Source organism: Ursus americanus, chromosome 14 (genome assembly GCF_024610735.1).
Source record: "Ursus americanus isolate L20-20 chromosome 14, mUrsAme1.1.p, whole genome shotgun sequence".
NCBI lineage: Eukaryota > Metazoa > Chordata > Mammalia > Carnivora > Ursidae > Ursus > Ursus americanus.
Genome location: NC_142140.1, coordinates 35,578,288 through 35,595,221, shown reverse-complemented (window position 1 = coordinate 35,595,221; position 16,934 = coordinate 35,578,288). Strand labels below are relative to the sequence as shown.

The 16,934-nt window shown below is 48.7% G+C and overlaps 1 protein-coding gene across 2 annotated transcripts in view; it reads right to left on the bottom strand.

Moving 5' to 3' along the window:
- Positions 1–16,934, bottom strand: part of CHDH (choline dehydrogenase) — a 27,825-nt gene extending 10,891 nt beyond the window's left edge. The window contains exons 1-2 of one of the 2 annotated variants that reach the window (XM_045807360.2): positions 16,795–16,934; positions 12,561–12,620 (exon numbers count right to left, since the gene is read on the bottom strand). The gene's annotated coding sequence lies outside the window, so the exon portion shown is untranslated. The remainder of the gene's footprint in view (positions 1–12,560; positions 12,621–16,794) is intronic. The other variant, XM_045807361.2, reaches the window with a different exon arrangement.

Below are 16,934 nucleotides of genomic sequence, written 5' to 3'. Positions count from 1 at the left end.
ATGGCAACAAAGAGAAAACATAAAAAGGCACAAATCAGAGCGGAATAATAACTGAAAAATACAGTAGAAGAAATCAACAGCAGATTAGAGGATGCGGGAGGACAGATCGGCAATCTGGAGGACAAGGTAGTGGAAAGCACCCAGGCTGAACAGCAAAAAGAAAATTTTAAAAATGAAGCTAGATTAAGGGAGCTCTGAGTCAACATCCAGGGTACTAACATTCACATTAAAGGGCTCCCAGAGAGGAGAGAATGGGGCAGAAAATTTATTTGAGGAAATAATAGCTGAAGATGTCCCTAATCTGGGGAAGCAGACAGACATCCAAGGTCCAGGAAGCACAAAAAGCCTCTAACCTGAGGACCAAGGATGTCCACACCAAGTCACGTAACAATTAAAATGGCAAAAATTAAAGAGAATCGTGACGCGAAAAGCAAATAGTTACATATAAGGAAAACCCCCATAAAGCTATGGCCAGATTTTTCAGCAGAAACTTTGCAGGAAGAAGGAAGGGAGTGACATGGTAACACTCGAAGTGCTGAAAGGAAAACCAGCAACCAAGAGTACTCTATCCGGCACGGTTATTGTTCAGAATTAAAGGAGAGAGAGCGCCTCAGACAAATAAAAGTTGGAAATGTTCATCACCACTAAGCCAACCTTATAAGAAACGTTAAAGGGGTCTCCTTAAGAGGAAAATAAAAGGTCATAACTAGAAGAAAATTATGAAAGGAAAGAACATCCCTGGTAAAAGCAAACACAGAAAGGTAGTAGATTAATCACTTATAAAGCCAGTATGAAGGTAAAAGACAAAAGTAATAAAATTATATATACAAAAATTAGTTAAGGGATACACAAAATAAAAAGATAAAAACGCTGATGTCATATACATTGAAGCATGGGGGAGGGGAGTACAAATGTAGCGGCTTCAGAAAACGTTCAAACTTACGTGACCACCAGCTTAGCACCGACTCTTAGACACAGGACGGTATAAGCCTTCTAGCAAGCACACGCCAAAAAAGAAGCACACAGGCACTAAGCAGAACACTAAAAAAAAACAAAGTCATCAAATCACAAGGGAAGAGAGTAAGAGAAGAAAGGAATAGAGAAGAACTACCAAAACAACCAGAAAACAATTCACAAAGTGGCCATGAGTGCACACCTATCAATAATTACTTTAAATGGATAGATGCATCAATCAAAAGGTACAGGATGACGGAATGGATAAGAAGTACAAGACCCATCTATATGCTGTCTACAAAAGACTCGTTTCAGACCTAAAGACACATGCAGACGGAAAGTGAACGGGTGGAAAAAGATATTTCACGGGAATGGAAAAAAAAAGCTGGGGCAGCAATACTTATATTAGACAAAATAGACTTTAAAACAAAGATGGTAGGGGCACCTGGGTGGCTCAGCCGTTAAGTGTCTGCCTTCGGCTCAGGGCGTGATCCTGGCGTTATGGGATCGAGCCCCGCGTCAGGCTCCTCCGCTGGGAGCCTGCTTCTTCCTCTCCCACTCCCCCTGCTTGTGTTCCCTCTCTCGCTCGCTGTCTCTCTCTCTGTCAAATAAATAAATAAAATCTTTTTTAAAAAATCATGAAGCAAAAATTGACAGAACTGAAAGGAGAAATGAATAAATAATGACACTTGGAGACTTCAATACTCCCCCTTCTCAGTAAGAGGTAAAACATCGAGGCAAAAAATCAGGAAGAATACAGAAAACTTAACATTATGAACTAAACTGACCTAATTAACACTTACTATTGAACACCCAAACAACACCAGAATACATGTTCTTTGCAAGTACACCTCACTAAGGGAGACCTCATTCTGGGCCATAATAAAACTCAATAATGTAAAAGGGCTGAAATTATGCTTTCTGTCCACGAAACAGTTGATGTGGAAGTAAATGAAAAATCCATATCTGAAAAATCCATAAGAAATTAAGCAACACACTTCTATATAACACATGAGTCAAAGAAGAGATCACAAGAGAAATTAAAAGTAGCACATGTTTGAACTGAATGAAAATGAAAACAGATGAGACCAAAGTGTGGGGCATTCAGGGGAAGCAGTGCTCTGGGGAAATATGTGACGTCCCAATGCTTATGTTAGAAAAGCCAGATCTCGGGGCGCCTGGGTGGCGTAGTCGTTAAGCGTCTGCCTTCGGCTCAGGGCGTGATCCCGGCGTTCTGGGATCAAGCACCACATCAGGCTCCTCCGCTGGGAGCCTGCTTCTTCCTCTCCCACTCCCCCTGCTTGTGTTCCCTCTCTCGCTGGCTGTCTCTATCTCTGTCAAATAAATAAATAAAATCTAAAAAAAAAAAAAAAAAAAAAAAAAAAAGCCAGATCTCAAATTGATGATCTATACTTTTACCCCTAAAAAAAAAATCAGAAAAAAGAAAATCCCACAGGAGTCATAAGTAATACACACAACAACAGAAATAAAATCGAAAACAAATTTAAAAATAGAAAAAAATAAAACCAAAATTTGGTTCTTTAAAACAATAAAATAATAAACATCTGCCCAAAGAAAGCGAGGTAACACAGATTACCAACATCGGCAACGACGGAGGAGGCATCTCTGCCTAGTCCATGAGGAAGAGACGATCTAAGGGTAACGTGGAAACTTTACGCCCAAAAATGTGATAACTGAAAGGCAGATTCTCAAAGCTGACTCAAGAACTATGTAACCTAAATAGCTACACGTATCTATCGAAGAGATTGAATTCGTTATTTAAACTCTTCTCACAAAGAAAACTTCGGACTTCATTGGTAAAATCTAAGAAACATCCAAGATAGAATAATACCAATGCTACAGAAAAGAGAGTAGAGAACACTCTCCCGCTCGTTTTTATACAGCCAGCATCAACCTGTCACCAACACCAGACAAAGACCACAAGAAGGCTACAGACCAACACCCATCACTGAACAAAGATGCAAAAATCTTTAACACAATTGTAGCAAATCAAATCCGGCAACCCACCTGTAACCAACTGGAGTTTAACCCGGGGATGCAAAGTTGGCTCAACAGTAGAAACTCAATGTATTTCATCATATTAAGAAAGCACAAAAGAAAAACCATGTGACCATCCTACTGCAGAAAGCATTTGGCGATATTCCATATTCTGTCCCTAAAATCGCTGTGTACTCAAGGAATGACAGAGAACGTCCCGATAAAGAGGATCTACGAGATACCTACAGCCGGCTTCGTACTAAATGGGGAAAGGCTAAAAGCTTTCCCCCTGAGGTCAGGGATGAGGCAAGGATATTCAATCTGAGCACTGTTTATTCAACGTTGTATGAAGGTCCTAACCAGAATTTTAAGGTTAATTAATTATTATAAAGGTAAAAGGCATACCGATTAGAAAGAATTATAAATGTCCTTATTTACAGATAACATGATCATCTACATAGAAATCCCCAAGGAATTTACAAAAGCGACTAGAATTAATAAGTGAATTTAGCAAGGCCACAGGATACAAGGTCGACATACAAAGGCAACTGCATTTTTATATACTATTAACAGTTGGCAATTTAAATGTAAAAAATGTAATAAAGACTGAGTTTATTTTTCATGTTTGACCACTGACAGCTTTAAGCTCCAACCCTCCCTCTCGCCCTGTATCTGGGCAAGTCAATAAGAAAGCCCTGGCATTCCTGCCCTGGGTGGGGAGGAGCAGGGAGTAGTTCAAATCCTGCAAATCCAACCCATATATAGGAATCTCCACCTTGGGCCCACTCCCCAAACATAATGAAGACCAGAGCCATTCACCCTTCCCTTCGCTCAAGCTATCCTGGACCAACTTGGGTGTCCGCACTGCGCTCCCCAGAAAACCCCATTATGGAGAAATAAGCCTTTTCATAGCCTCTTGATATATGTGTGATGTCATCAGTCTCAACATTCAAACAAATCCTGGGTGGTGGGAGGGTAGGGTTGATCCCATCCTCTGTGGGGCAACCAGAAAACAAAGCGATACCATTTACAAGAGCATCAGGAAGTATGAAGCACTTAGGAGGTAATTTGACAAAATACATGCAAGACTTATACAATGAAAACTACAAAACTGTTGATAAAAATTAAAGATAACCTAAATAAATAGAAAAAGATAGCATGAACAGGAAGACCTAACATTGTTATGATGTCAATACTCTCTAAATTGATTTATAGATAAGATGCAATGCCAATCAAATCTCAGCAGAATTTTTTCTGTAGAAATTGACATGCTGACTTCAACACGTGTATGGAAATACCAAGGCCATAGAAAACTGTAGTAGTCATACAAAGAAACTCCACAGAACAGTGAGGATGAAGGGACACAGAACTTCACATCAACACAAACGAATCCTAGAAACATATTCAAATAGAAAAAGCAAACTATGCATTGTGTGACCTACATAAAACCTTTACATAAATACAGTTTTAAAATGTGTAATTCTTGGGGGCGCCTGGGTGGCACAGCGGTTAGGCATCTGCCTTTGGCTCAGGGCGTGATCCCGGCGTTATAGGATCGAGCCCCACATCAGGCTCCTCTGCTGGGAGCCTGCTTCTTCCTCTCCCCCCCCCCCTGCTTGTGTTCCCTCTCTTGCTGGCTGTCTCTATCTCTGTCGAATAAATAAATAAAATCTTTAAAACAAAAACAAAAAAAAATAAAATGTGTAATTCTTATGTATACCTAACATCAGAGCCCCAAAATATATGAAGCAAACATTAAAAGATTTGAAGGGATTAACAGATAATTCTACAGTAGTAAATGGAGACTTCTGTAGTCCGATGGACAGAGTAACCAGCTAGACCAATAGGTAATAGATGCCTTCACCCCATAAACCCACGGGTAGACCGCTACAGAACACGCCACCACCAACAGCAGAACAGACATTCTTCTCAAGTACACATGGAACATTCTTCCAGGACAGACATCTGTATTAGGCCACAAATCTTAATAAATTTAGAAAGACTGAAATCATACAAAGTATCTTTTCTAATCATAATGGAATGAAAATAGAAGTCGGTTTCAAAAAGAAAACTAGAAAATTCACAAATATGTGGAAATTAAATAACACACTCTTAAACCATTTGTCAAAGAAGAGATCACAAGGGATATTAGAGACAAAGGAAAATGAAAACAACACACCAAAACTTATGAAATGGAGCAAAAGCGGTGCGAAGAGGGAAATTTTTAGTTGTAAATGCGTACGTGCAAAAAGAAGAAAGATCTCAAAAAAAAAAAAAAAAACCAACCCACCTAACTTTACATCTTAAGGTACTAGAAAAAGAAGAGCAAACTGAACCCAAAGCTGTCAGAAGGAAGGAAACAATAGATTAGAACAGAGATAAATAAGGAACAAAAAAACAATAGAGAAAATCAAGCCAAAAGTTGATTCTTTTTTTTTTTTTTTTTTTTTTTGGCGCCTGAACAGGGACATGAACAAAAGTTGATTCTTTAAAAAAAAAAAAAGACAAGCCTTTAAGTAGACTGGATTAGAAAAAAAGAGAGAAGACATACATTAGTAAAATCAGAAATGAAAATGGGGACATCTCTACTGTTTTACAGAAATAGAAAGGATTATCAGAGAGCATATGGATAACTGTATGCCAACAAATTAGATAACCCAGATGAAAATCCCCCAACAAATCCCCAGAAATACACCATCTCCCCAAAATGAATTATGAAGAAATAGAAAATATGAATAAACCTAGAATTAGGATGTCTGAAATAAAATTTAAAGAAAGGAAAATAACGAGTGTTGACAAGGATGTAGGGAAATTGGAACTCGGGGGCACCGCTGGGTGGAGCGTAAAATGGCACAGTCACTGCGAAACAACAACAACAACAACAACAACAACAGTTTGGCGGTTCCTCAAAAAGTTAAACATACAATCACCATGTGATCTGGCCGCTCCACTCCTAGATAGATACCCCAAAGAACTGAAAGCAGGGTCTCAGCTGTACTCCAGCGTTTGCAGCAGAATCGTTCACAGTAGCAGAAAGGCAGAAACGCACGTGGCCGTCCAGAGGGGACTGAAGGAGCAAGGCGTGCATCCGTGCAACGGAACCGGATTCGGCCTCAAACAGGAACAGAATTCTAACACGATGAATTCTACAACACGGATGAATCTTGAAAACACTATGTGAAGGGAAATAAGTCAGTCACAAAAGGACAACTGCTGCATGGTTCCACTTACGTGAGAGAAGTTCAAAGAGACGGAAAGTAGATTGGAGGTGACCAGGGGCTGGGAGGAGAGGAAATGGGGAGTTACAGGCACGCCTCCGAGATGCGGCCGGTTTGCTTCCAGATCGATGCAATAAAGCAAATATCACAATAACGGGAGTCAAATGAAGTTTTTGGTTTCCCAGTGTGTATAAAAGTTATGTTCTCCCAGATGACTGGATTAAGAAGCTGTGGTCCATATATACAATGGAATATTACTCAGCTATCAGAAAGAACGATTACCCACCATTTGCAGCAACATGGACGGACTGGAGGAGATAATGCTAAGTGAAATAAGTCAAGCAGAGAAAGACAATTATCATATGATTTCTCTCATCTATGGAACATAAGAACTAGGATGATCGGTAGGGGAAGAAAGGGATAAAGAAAGGGGGGTAATCAGAAGGGGGAATGAAGCATGAGAGACTATGGACTATGAGAAACAAACTGAGGGCCTCAGAGGGGAGGGGGGGGGGAATGGGATAGACCGGTGATGGGTAGTAAGGAGGGCACGTATTGCATGGTGCACTGGGTGTTATACACAACTAATGAATCATCAAGCCTTACATCGGAAACCGGGGATGTACTGTATGGTGACTAGCATAATAAAAAAAATTTTTTTAAAGTTATGTTCATCCTTATACTGTAGCCTATTAAGTGTGCAATAGCATCATGCCAGAAAAATGTATATACCCTAATTTAAATTTTTTTTTTTTTTTTTACTAAAAAATGCTAACCGTCATCTGAGCTTACAGAGTCGTAATCTCTCGGCTGGTGGAGGCCCAGCCTCCCTGTTGATGGCCGCTGACTGATCGCCGCGGTGGTTGCTGAAGGGTGGGGTGGCTGTGGCGATTTCTTAAGTCGGACAACAGAGAAGTTTGCTGCACTGAGAGAATCTTGCTTTCTTCACAAATGGTTTCCCCGTAGCATGCGACGCTGTCTGATGGCATTTTCCCCACAGCAGATCCTCTTTGAAAATTGGAGTCAATCTTTTCAAATCCCACTGCTGCTTTCTCAACCAAGTTTATGTGATATTCTAAATCCTTTGCTGTCATTTCAAAAATCATCACAGCATCCTCCCCTGGAATAGATTCCAGCTCAAGAAACCACTTTCTTTGCTTAACCCCTAAGAATTAGCAGCTCCTCGTCCGTTCAAGTTTTATCGTGAGATCGTAGCAATGCTGTCCAGCTTCAGGCTCCACTCCTCATTCTGGTTCTCTTGCTGTTCGCACTACATTTGCAGGTACTTCCTCCACGGAAGTCCTGAACCCCTCCGAGTCCTCCAGGAGGGCAGGAATCCGCTTCTTCTGCCCCCTGTTCATGTTGCTATTTTGACCTCTTCTCACGAATCACACATGCTCTTAAGGGCATCGAGACAGTGAATCCTTTCCAGAAGGTTTTTAATTGACTTTGCCCACATCCGTCAGACAAATCACTATCTAGAATCTAGAATCGCTAGAGCCTTATGAAGCATAGTTCTTAAATAATACGACTCGACAGTTGAAATTATTCCATGAGCCATGGGCTGAAGAATGGATGTTGTGTGAGCAGGTGGGAAAACAACACGAATCTTGTTGTATATCTCCATCAGAACTTTCGGGTGACCAGCTGCTTTGTCAATGAGCAGTCATATTTTGAAAAGAATCTTCTTTAATGAGCAATGGGTCTCAACTGTGGGCTTAAAATATTCAGTAAACCATGTGGTAAACAGATGAGCTGTCGTCCAGGCTTTATGTTCACTCACAGAGCACAGAGTTAGCATAATTCTTCAGGGCTCTAGCACTTTCCAAATGGTAAATGAGCATCGGCTTCACCTTAAAGTGACCAGTTACCCTCATTGTTAAAAAGAGAGTCAGCTTGTCCCTCGAAGCTTAGACCAGGCATTGACTTCTCTTCTCCAGCTATGGAAGCCCTAGATGGCGTCTTCTTCCCATAGAAGATGGCGTCTTCTTCCCATAGAAGGCTGGTACATCTGCACTGAAAATCTGTTGTTTAGTGAATTAGCTGAGCTGGATCTTCCGGATAATTTGCTGCACCTTCCACGTCAGCGCTTGCTGCTTCACCTTATACTTTTACGTTCTTCCCTTCGACCGCAGGAGCCCACCTCTGCCCGCTTCAGACTTTTCTCCTGCAGCTTCCCCACCCCTCCCAGCCCTCACAGAACTGAGGCGAGTGAGGGCCTTGCTGTGGATTAGGCTTTGGCTTAAGGGACTGTGTTAGCTGGTTCGATCTTCTCTCTGGACCACTCAGACTTTGTCCACAGCAGCAACAGGCTGTTTTGCTTTCTTATCATTCGTGTGTCCACTAAAGTAGCACCTTTAATTTCCTTCAGGGACTTCCTCTGCATTCACGTCTTGGCTAACGGTTTGGCTCAGGAGGCCTAGCTTTCGGCCCATCTCGGCTTTCACTATGCCTTCCTCGCTAAGCCTCATTATTTCTAGCTTTCCATTTAAACTGAGAGACGTGGATCTCTTCCTTTCAGCGGCCATTGTAGGGTTATTAATGGGCCTAAGTTCCATACTGTTTTGTCTCAGGGAACAGGAAGACCCAAGGGGAGGGCGGGAGAAAGGGAATGGCAGGTTGGTGGAGCAGTGAGAACACGCAACATTTACAGGTTAGTTCACCATCTCACCCGGGCACGGCTCGTGGCACCCCACAACAATGACGACAGTAACATCAAAGATCACAGGTCACTATAACGCATAGTAAAGTTCAGAATACCGCGAGAATTACCAAACTGTGACACGGAGACATGCGGTGAGCAGATGCTGTTGGAAAAATGGCGCCAAAAGTCTTGCTTAATATGGGGTTGCTGCGAACTCCCATTTGTGAGAAACACAGATCTTCGACGCACGGTAAAGCAAAGCACAACAGAACAAGGTACGCCCGTACTGTGTCGCAGGTCCAGAACTTCTGTTTGAGGTGACGGAACATTTTGGAAATGGACAGTAGTGATGGTTGCACAACACTGTGAATGGACTTATTGCCACTGAATTGTACGTTCACTTACAAACGGTGAAAATGGTAATTTTTATGTTATGTATATTTTGCCATAATAAAAAAGATTGCAAAAACCCCTCCCGTATCACGTACAATTCTGGATGTTGTTTGAGGGACTCAAACCTATGACTGAGAAAAGTATAAAGAAGCCAAGCATATTGCCTCTGCGTAGGGTGGACCCAGGTGTTTTCACCAGCACCTGCCATGCTTTGAGTCTTAACCTGGGTGACAGGTCCACTGAAGGTCTGAAATAATTGATAATGAAAGTCGACAGGGTTAGGAAGCAACATGGCGCCTTTACCAAAAGGCACCAAGTCTACTGCGGAGAAGTGAAGATAGGTCCCTTATTCACGGGGTGATGGTAGGTCACTTATTCTCCTTGACCCCAGTCACTCCAAACCCCACCTCCTATCACAGCTCTGCCTCCAACACCCCTCCACATGGTCCCCCACGGAGGAATCTTTAATTGCTCTCAAAGTTCTGGGTCTGACCTTCAACTAGGCACCCATCTCTCCAACCTCTGGGCAGGGGCAGACTACACTGGGACCTGTCTGGTCCCCACCTCTGTTGAAACTGGGAAAGTCCCTCTGGCACCTCTGCCTCCCCTCCCCCCCCCAACCCTCCCAGAATCCCTGGCCCAGGATTTGCTGAATAATGGAGACAGGAGATTGCTGGGCACTCTCACTTCCCCTTCTCAGGATGCACGTGGTCTAGCTCTCTGCCCCATGGCCAGGGGCGGGGTGGGTTGGGGTTTCCTCTTCTCTCCAGGCAGGCTTGGTGCCCAGGCCCCAGGCCGCTCCTACCCCAGAGCAACATTTCCCTGTTCCTGAGACCCATCTGAGGGCGCCAGCTCCCTCCTCCTCTCAGAAGGCAGGTGTGGGCTAGGGGGAGCAGAGGAGTCACTCAGGCTCCTGGCTCACAGTGTTGGAAAGTGACAGGTCCTACGACACACTGTATGCAAGGAAATTAAGGGGGTGGAGGGACTGGGGGTGCAGAGGGAGGGCTCACTACCCAAAGGGAACTCCTTGGGGGCAGGGGCCCCCTCATCCCTAGTGCAGTGCCCTCTCAGACTTCCAGACCGGGTGGGTGGGCAGACTGACCATCACGGGGCAGGAGTGACAGGGAAGTAACCCTTTCCACTTTGCTGAGCTACCTGGGCAGGGAAGGAGCTCCCTGGCATTGGCCGTGTGGAAAGTGAGGGGTGGGGGTGGAGGTAAGGAACCAGAGAAAGCCAGGATAGCACGTGTGTCCACTTGAGGGAGTGTGTGTGTGTTGGGGGGTGGGTGGGGAGTCCTACCACAGGTCAGGCGGCATCCAAGGCTTCCTTCTGAGTCTGGGTGCCTATACCCCTGACTCGCCCTGTTTCCTGGGACCAACCCTGGCTCTGTTTAGGGCCCTGTCCGTCCACTCCTGCGCTCTGAGCAGGAGAGGAAGGGGAGTCCAGGGGAGAAGACCCTCGTGCCACATTGGTCTTCCTGGGGCACAGGGCAGCCACACCGAGCCACCCCATCCATCCGGCCAGTCAGCTTGGAGCTAGCCACCGGGTCCCTGTGGCACTTCTGTCTGCGAAGCATGGCTTTGGTCAGTTCAGGCCCCCACCCCAAGTCCAGTGATGGACACAGCAGACGGGCCGAGCGCAGAGATGACATTCAATGAGGGGCAACGAATGCACGAGCCACCTCACCCTATTAAGTGTTGCTAGAAGCCTTCGTCACGGCAGTGCTTGGTAGCAACTAACAATTCTCATTTCAAATTCTAAACTCAGTCGGTGAATATGGGTATTGAATAATTTGCCAAATTTCATGGTCAGAATTTCTTGGAGAACGACAAATTTCCATGTAATTTTGAGCTTGAGACCAATCACACAACAAGTTGGATAATTTGGGTGGGAGTCAAATTGCAATAGAATTGTGCCCAGAATAAAATGTTTATCTCTTATCTCAGGAGTGCCCACACTTGGGACACCATGTGTCTCCACAGTCCTACAGGTGGAGAACTGACCAAACTTTCTGAAACAACACTGGTAACAGGTTCTTCACAATTTCTTGGCGCACACACGTGTGTGCACATATGTGGGCACACACATGTGTATCTGTGTGTATCTGTGTGTGTGTGTGTTTCCTTTCCAGCTTCTGGCCTGTGCAGTGTATCGGCCTAGGGTCAGCCTCTTTGGGCCATCGAAGGCCTGGCTTTCACTGGTAACCTGAGAAGAGATGCTAAGAACTCTGGGGAGGGACTAAGCAGTCTCAGCCAGGCTTGAGGCACAAGACCTGCTTCAGCCTTCGAGGAGCTGCACCAGCGTGAGGCCAATGGCAGTGAATCTGCTTTGGGCACAGCTGCGGTGTGTGTGAACTTTTCCAGAAGGGAATGGACACATCAGGACTTTAAAGGGGCAGCCCTTTGGCTCCACAATCTCATTTCTAGGCATTTAACCAGGACAGAGCTCTTCAGGACTATGGAAAAGCAAGCAGAAGGGGTCTGTCGTGATGTCCCGAGTTGTTTATGCTGGCAAGCAGTGATCAAAACCTGTCAGGGCGCCTGGGTGGCACAGCGGTTAAGCGTCTGCCTCCGGCTCAGGGCGTGATCCCGGCGTTACGGGATCGAGCCCCACGTCAGGCTCCTCCTCTATGAGCCTGCTTCTTCCTCTCCCACTCCCCCTGCTTGTGTCCCCTCTCTCGCTGGCTGTCTCTATCTCCGTCGAATAAATAAATAGAATCTTCAAAAAAAAAAAAAAAAACCTAACTGTCCACCAAGAGCGGACGGCGTTGTGAAAGAATGGGCCCGTCCACATGAAAGGACCTGTTAACCCTTTAAACAGTGACCATGTAGCCTGGTCACTCTAGACACAGCCTGAGCAGACCCGAGCACAAAGCTCGGCTCCTAGTGACCATCGAGGCCAGTGGTGCCCCACGGCTGGCACTGTCCCTGGAGGTACTGCCTTCACAGCTGGCTCTTTGCCCTCCGGTCAGGATGGTATCAACAGTCACCCCACATCGGGGGGGCCCCCATCCGATCGGGAGAGACACCGCAGCTACAAAATCCCCTTGCCAAAAAATTCAAGCCTGAATCTGCTCACACTTCCGGATCCACCCACCAATTCAGAAGAAAGTCAGAGGAGCACGGAAAAGGCCACCCAGAAACCCCACCCAGGGGAACGCCATGCAGCTCTTCAACAGATTCGAGGGAAAAATAAACAAGACAGAGGAAGAGGGAGCGAACTCTCAAGAATAACATGTGGATCTTACTTAGATCCTGGGAATGTGAACCCCGGCTGGATTTTTCAGGAGGTTAAGAAAATCCCCGCTTGGCAGAGGGGACCCTGGCCCTGTGGTTATGGTGTTTGAAACCCACCTCACTCCCAGATATGACTGGACTCAGAGAGTCGGCCACCGGCACGCTGCTGTCAATGGTCTGTGGAAGATAAGCCCAGAATCGGAAGTCAGAGTTGAGAAACTCTTACAGCAATTTCACACAGTGACTTTATGTCTGTTCGGTCCCCTAGTAAGATACGGGCTTTCCAGAAAGGAAAGGAGCTGCTGGTCAAGATCCTTGGGTTGCAGCCCCAAAGCAGTCACCACTCGTGGTGTATTTAGCCCTCTGGGTCTCAGTCTCCTCATCTATAAAATGGGAAAGGAGCCACCTCTTTCGTAGGTTTGTTGGGAGAGCAAAAGGAAGTAAGAGCCAAAAAACACCCTTCGAAAAATGAAAAGTGCCAAGCCAAAGCACGGGCGACTTTGTCACATTCCCAGTGGGGCCGGGGTCCTGTCCCTGCCCTATTGCCCACACAGCTCCACTCACCCTGCTGCTTCTCCCGTCAAGTGCCACCACGGCCAGTAATGGTATCACTGATAATAGGTTAATTCACGTATCACTGATCAAAAACTAGACCAGCAGCCCTGCTCCGCGTGCCCGGCGTCTCCGGTAACCCTCCTGAGAGCACTGTGGGGCCGCCTTCAGCACCCCATGGGCAGATGGGGCTCTGGGAGAACGGCGGTCTCTGCCCACTCTGTGTCCCGACTGGCTTCGAGGTGGCCGCGGGACAACAGCTGCAAACGCCAGGGCAAGTGCACACGGGCCGGGGCCTGGCGGGCCTTCCTCCCGGGGCAGGCGGGAGTCCCAGCGCGCTCTTCGGGGCCGGCCCTCCTCACCGCAGCAGGGCAGGGGGTCGCCGTCGGAGGCCCTGCGGCGAACAGTGGGGTGCGGGCCTTCCGTGTGGCTTCCCGTCCCTGGCTCAAAACAGCCGTTACCTTTGACCCTGCAAAGCTCAACCAGCTGGAGTAGAGGGGTCGGAGGGCTACCGAGGGCAGAGGTGCTCCCAACGGCCCCATGTCCCAGCTCAGGTGGGCCGCCGGGGCCCTGGAAAGCAGCCAGAAACTGCTTACTCTTCCCGAGACAATGAGTCCACTGTTGACTGGTCAGGGCCTTGATTAATATTTGCAAAAGGAGCAAAGTGGAAAATTCCATCTGGGCGGAGGCCGGGACGCGGGATATGTCAACAACCTCAATGGCCTTGTTGTCTCGGGGATGGACCAGGCAGAGAAACAAAGGCCTGATAAAGGTGACAGAACCTGAGGCTGTTGCTGCACTTGGGTCCAAAGGAATTTCCTTACTTAGGTCACAGAGTATGAATCTGGTTTTTTGTCCTGCCTTCCCGGCCCCCAAATTTACACAACATCTTGAAATCCTTCAACTTTCTTCCTATCTCTTCAGAGGCTCCCAACAGCCCTGCCAGGCCAGCAGAGTAGATGTCAGCACCCTCCTCCCCATAGATAGGGAAACTGAGGCTCCAAGACACGGAGAGCGTCACCCAAGGCCAGCAGTGGTGAGGAGCACAGCCAGGCAAATCCTGGTGTCTCAGCCGGCAGCACAGAGCCTGCCCCGGGGAGTCTGGGGTCAGGCGCCCCGGGTACTAGACGGGGCGGTCTCCCGGGCTCCAGCAGAGGCCCTGACTGGCACTCCACCAGAGGAGGGAGAGGAGGGAGAGGAGGAAGGCCAAGCCGGCTCTCCTGGGCAGGCAGGTCTGTAAGCCCCACCTGGGAGCAAAGTGCGCACCGTGCATTCGAGCATTTACCGGTGCCTCCGAAATCCCGAGCCACGAGGGCACACTGCGTGGCGGTGCTTCGAGAAACCGGGAATGGGCAGAATCCATGGCTGAAGGGGGAAGGTCCGAGGACCTCCAAAGGTTACTTCCCTCACAGGCTCAAGTCACCTCTTCCAGCTGATGCCACTTCACTGTCTCCTCTGCTCCGTGGAACAGATATTCTGAGGCTCTGAGAAGAGCAGTGACTTGCCACAGGTCACAGAGAGAGAGGAAGTGGGGACCACTGGGTATTTAGTGGCCTGCGTCGGTTTATAAGGCCACAGTGTTATTGGGCTTAGGCAGTCAAACAGACGGTGTCCCTTTCAGCAGGCCCCTCAAAGGCTGCGTGCTTGACCAACAAGGACCTCTCATGAAGGACACTTTTTGGAATGACCTTCCAAGCCAGTGTGGGACCCCCCCCCCCACACAGAAGACAGGCAGACACAGCTTGCTTGCCCACGGAGAACACCAGCTGTGGCTGCAGGCCCCCCCAATGCCTCACCCTGCAGTCCTGTCTGCAGAGCTGGTCGTGGGCATCATCACCATCCGGGAGCCCCAGAGGGCCAGGGCGGTGTCGGCACTGTGCCCCACACCCCCTGCCCAGGGTCCCCCCTCCCACCACATGCTCAGCGACCTCCACACCACACTCACCTCCCCCCTTCACCCATCAGTTCCTTCCCCTGTAGAAAGAAGCCCTGCCTCTCCTTTTCTTAAAACAAAACCACCCCCACCCCACTCCCATCTCTGAACCCACTTCCTCCCATGCCCGTCTCTCCCCTTCTTGCCAAAGCCACCCCTGATTGCCAGTGATGTAAGTCAGGCCAACCCTGACCTCTCTGCCCCATTTGATCTGCGGGGGCTGCTCCCTCGCCCCTGGATTTTCTCGCACCCCCATATATGTCTGACTCACAAATCCTATCCCCCCGTTTCACCTCTGCATCCCTGCTTGTCTCTGAACCCCTCGCACTCAGTCCCACGCTCCCACAGCAAGGCCTGCTGGGGCACACAGATGTATAAGGCCAGCACAGCTCGGAGCCTGGCCCACGACAGGGGCTCAGTGGTTCACTGAGGGAGTGCATATCGGTTAGCAGCTACCTTCCCACTGGTCTCGGAGGGGCTGGCCCCCCACTGCCCTGCACAGCCACCCAGGTGGCCTTTATAAGGCTTAAAACTGCCCCCCCACACCTAAAACTCTGCTGTCGTTTCTTGGCACCATGGGACAAAGTTCACGATCTCCACCTGGTCTATGAGGCTGTCTCCATTGGCAATTTCACAGCAGGGCGGGCACATGTGCCCTTGAACGTGCACTCATCTCATTCATCCTCAGTCCACGAGCGCCCATCACCTGTGTGTCATTCACCTTTGCACCCCAGTACTGGCACCTGCAGGTGTTTCCTGAGAAGACAGATAACTATCAGGGCTGACAATGGTCTCAGGGACCACGGGGCTCAAAGCAATTCAGAGAGGTTGAGGAAGGGGCCCAAGGTGAGCCAGCCCCAGGCAGGGATGAGCCAACAACCTCACCTGAGCCACTCTTCCTGGTCAAGAACCAGATCAATCCCCTACAAACCTCTCCTGGAGCCCCACATGTACGCAGGCCAGAGCCTCAGGTGACCTTGAGGCTGGGCCCAGTCCATGTATGCCCAAATCTGAACCCCACAGGTGAGCCAGGCCTGGCAGCAGTAGGACCTCAACAAAAGCAGCTGTTTGACAAAGTCAAGCTCTGGCCAGCTGACAACTCCCTGCATAAGTCTCAGGGCCCTCTCTAGGCCTTGGTCTCTGCATCTGTAGAATGGTGCTAACTCCACCTGCAAGTTTAAGTGGCCTTGAGTGGGTGACCCTAACCTTGTCCTTTGCAAACAGAAGGGGCTGAAACAGTAGGGTTCCAAGCTCTGCGATCCACTGTTAGCCCAACTAATTTTTGTTAACCTGTCCCCAAATCACTGTGTCTCAAGGGATGGTTTCAGCAGCCGGCGGGCCAGGCCGGCGGGCGTCAAAACTACCAGGCGCAGAGCCCAGTCGGGACCGAGGGGTCCCCTTGGAATCTGAGGGCGGGCCCCGGATTTGCATTCCAGGCGGCGCCGCGGGACTCCTGGGCACAGCGAAACCCGCGCCGCGCGGCTGCAAGCCCACAGCAACCCAGGCTTCCGCCTTCCGAGACCCAGGAGTTAGTGTCAGAACTCGTTTTGTGTAAATAAACACACACCAGAAAAGCCGGGGGGAGGGAGGATTTCTGCTGTCCCAACAACATATAACTTAGTTCCTGCGAAGAACTAGCGCCCCCAAAGAACTCGACGAGGCTTCGGTTGCCCTCGTCCCCACTCTTTGGTTTCGGGGGCTGGGCCTTTGCGTAAAGTGGGGCTCGAGCCTCGGCGTCCAGCCCGGGTCCTCCCGACTCCCCCACTCCGCGGCCGGAGGCCGCCCGGGGCTCCGGGACTGCGGCCGGGGGCGTGCTGGGCGGGGCGGCCGGGACTCGGGGCGCCCCCTCCTCCCCCCGCTACTCACCCTCGGCGGCTGGGACGGGGGTTGCGGCGGGAAGGGCGGGCGACGGCGGCAGGAGCGAGCGGCGACGGCCGCCGGGCCCTCGCCCCGCTCCCCTCTAACTGGCGGCGCCGGCGCACGGCGCGCTCTGCGCGGCCTGGAGG